This window comes from Ylistrum balloti, unplaced genomic scaffold (assembly GCF_031769215.1).
Source record: "Ylistrum balloti isolate Yb309-2 unplaced genomic scaffold, AGI_CSIRO_Ybal_v1 Utg369770, whole genome shotgun sequence".
Taxonomy (NCBI): domain Eukaryota; kingdom Metazoa; phylum Mollusca; class Bivalvia; order Pectinida; family Pectinidae; genus Ylistrum; species Ylistrum balloti.
In genome coordinates, this window is record NW_026781964.1 from 46,194 (window position 1) to 49,993 (window position 3,800).

The following is a 3,800-nucleotide window of genomic DNA, read 5'->3' on the forward strand; positions in this document are numbered from 1 at the left end:
ATGTGTATGTTTCATTTTGTATTTTGTAAGAGAGTTGTTTTTCAATTTTAACATCTGCAAGTATACACATTAATGTTAATTATTGTTATTTCTATTACGAGTTTCCTGTCTTCATCATGGCAACACTCGTGACTGCTTTCTGTCCTAATGGTGAGGAAACATGAATTCACCATAGAGAGAAACAACTTGAACTTTACAGTGAGAAATGTCAGGAACCATTTTGTCCAAAATGCATTACTTCCATTCATAAAAGCCACACTGTTTGTGAGCTTAGTGAAATTACTCCTCATAAGAAACAAGATACGACAAACTTTATCAACAAAACAGAACAAAATGACCTGGTACAAGTCAGGGAATATATCACTTCTGCTGATTCATAACTTAAAGACAACACCAGTAATTTTGAGAAACTTTCACGCCAACTAAAAACTCAAACAGATAAATTAAAACGTGAATTAGATCTATTTACAGCACAGACACTCTCAGTTTATAAACAGATGGAAGAGGACAACACCAGGATGATACATAAATACAAAAAAGAATTGGAGATGTACGACAAACAGCTGAAACAACAACAACAGGAATGTAAGGTGACCCTACAATGTGGTTCTCACTTGGACATCTATGACACATAAATACATTCCTCATTACATCTCCCTGTAAAACCTGTCCTAGGTCATCTTCACACCTAACACAAATCCACAACATCATCTACAACAGGCCTTAGGGACGATTATCACCTCAGGTCAAACATCAACTGACCAGGATCGGTCAGTCTCAGCATCACATGACCAGGAACAATCCTCTAAACAACAACAAACAGGAGTAAAAGGGAAGAAAGAAGTGATAAGTAAAAAACTACTGTCAGAGACCAAAGTGGTGAAGGAGTGGAAGTCTCCATGTGCCATTGTGTCTATATGTCCCACCACTGATGGTCAGGTGTGGACCAGTGATTACAGTGATACATTAACTCTCCTTAACAGGGAGGGTAAAGTAGTACAGAAGGTCACACACACGGCTAACATCACTGACATCAGTCTATCACCCACAAAACACACACTGTTGGTCTGTGACAGTAGAAACAACATCATGGAGCTGGTATCAGATTCAGAACCAAGGAGGAACCCAGGTGTATATGTGTTACAGCCAGTAACCATATCATTGCGGGGATGAGAGAAACACATCTGCAAATTTACTACACAAGGTCAAATGGTACTCACTACAATGGTTGTAGGGACTGGGAAACCATTAGTGTATACACCATGGAGGATGTCAGAGTGTCCAGTAACTCACAATGTCACAGTGATTGATTTCAACATGGAAAGTGACGGTGGTGATGGAAACAGACGTGTTGTTGTCATGGATACCGCCTTCCAGGAAGTGTTTGTGTATAGAGGTGACATCCCCCATACATATAAACAAACACCACAAACAGGACGTATAACATTTTACCCCTGGAATGTGGTGTATGACAGTGTGGGGAACCTCATCATAGGGGACTGTAACAACTGTAGGGTCCTACTCCTCAGTGGAGGTGGTGAGTTCCTCAGGATCATATACACAGACAGAGAGTGGACAGTGGCTGTAGGTATAGACAGGGAGGATGTTCTGTGGGTAGTGTTTATGTATAACAATTAAAACTACTACAGTGCAGCACAGTGTAACAGAACTGTAGTAACCATCAGCGATGCCACTTTTGTGTAGATACAGAACAGATCTTTCGATCCGATCTATGTGTAACATGCATATGAAAATGACAATTTCTTTCCACTAGTATTGTCTGAACGTCGAACCAGGCCCAAGTCGCTTATTTCCATCACTTTATGTAAGACCAAAGTTCTGAAGCTAGAAGTTTCCACAAGACCCTGTCATTCCCCAGTGTCACATATCATCAGAATATCGTTAGATGACTCCACAAGACCCTGTTATTCTCTGACATATTATCTGCTCTATGCTAGTTGACACAAGTCCCTGCGATTCCTCGTTCTTTGATAATATATACTAAACAAAAAAAGAAAGGTAACGCTACTTTATTTTGTGATTAATTAATTAACCCCTTCAGAAATCCTTACCAATCATGTACGAATAAAGCAATTGATCAATTCTGATAAAACTGCAGTCATGGTTCATTATAAAACTTTGCGTTCAGTTGATTTTATTCGACTGTAAAGGACGTTGGGGTCAATTTCAAAGGTAACACCATTAGTAACGGGTATGGCCACCGTTTGCGAAGTAAACAGCATTGCAGCGTCGTCGCATGGAACTCGTAAATCGGCGGATAATTCGAGGAGAGAGGAGCGATCAAGGCTTGGGCCAGCTCCTGCAAGTTTGACGGCTGATTTTGACGTTCTCTCACGCGTCGCCCAAGAACGTCCCAGACATGCTCAATCGGTGACAAATCAAGTGATTTAGATGGCCGATCTAACACCTGTACGTTATTCTGCTGCAAGAAAGTTCTGCTGACGCGACTGGTGTGCGCTGGTGCGTTATCCTGTTGAAAAATGGCGCCAACGCCATGGCGTCTTAAGAATGGCAGAACCACTGGTCTTAAAATTTCGTCCCGATATCGAATACCGGTTAAATTGCCATTTAACACAACAAGCCTGGTACGAGTCCCCCCACAAATACCACCCCAAACCATTACACTTCCGCCACCAAAGCGGTCCAGTTCTGAAACGCTTCCCTCGTCGCCTCCACACTCTGCGCCTTCCGTCACCGTGTTGCAGACAAAACCTGGACTCATCTGAAAACAGAACATTGTTCCATTGTCGTAAGGCCAAACGACGGTGAACACGGGTCCAGTTACGGCGATTATTACGGTGACGTCGTTTTCAATTGGTAGGCCCTCAACCTGTTGCGGATTGTTTGGGGAGACACACGACGCCCAAACAATGTCCTTGTAGTCTCTACTGCGGTTACGAATCGATTGCGCAAGTGTATCAATCGTATACGACGGTCCTCCCTGGCGGTCGTTTTACGGGGTTGGCCGCTTCGGGGACGATCGGATGTTGACCTAGTTTGGTTTAAACGACTTACCAACTAGCAAATTGTCTTAGCACTGCAACCAAAATGCCGTGCAACTCGACGGCGAGACTCCCCAGCCTGGATCATGCCTACAGCCCTTTCTCTTTGTACTTGTGACAGCCGGGGCATAATGATAAAGTTGATAGATAGCAAGATTCGGTGATTTCTAAGTCCTAAGGATCTAAGGAACAGTTGTCAGTTTAAGAAATTCAAGCGAAGATACAAGCTAGTCGCAGAAAACCTCGTGCAGCTCTTCCGCTAATACAGATTTTCACGCTTGAATGATTTTGGTAACTCCCTTGGATTTTGTAATGAAAAACATTACCATTTTCTAATATTGCACAAACGTCATTTTGTTTTCTCTCATTTACAGGTATTCGCCAAGGAAACATGTTAACCTTTCTTTTTTTTGTTGAGTAGATATGTATTGTCTGCTGTGACCATTTAGGCAGGTATAGTATTAACCTCCATATATAAAACAACAAGAAATACCCCAAATGTTATCGGCGTTCATAACAAGTTATCCTTACAATCTCTGTACATATAGATCGCATGTTAAAAATTGAGCATGTTTGCCTTCGTTTGTTTGTTTTCTTTCCTTTCATAAAAATGCATCAATTGAAGGTTCCATGTGGAACACTTTGTGAACAAGGATAAAAGACTAATGTGTTCGTCTGATGTACAAAAGGAGTGTATCAGCCTGTGATCAATCAGATCTTTTCTCCTGTAACCAATCAAATTACGTCTCTTATGCCTCATATTTTGTCTTGTCATGT

At 41.7% G+C, this 3,800-nt stretch overlaps 1 pseudogene; it reads left to right on the plus strand.

Annotated features, from left to right (window-relative positions):
* Window positions 1–116: 116 nt before the first annotated feature.
* LOC132543832 (uncharacterized) lies at window positions 117–1,310 on the plus strand (annotated as a pseudogene).
* The last annotated feature ends 2,490 nt before the right edge of the window (window positions 1,311–3,800 follow it).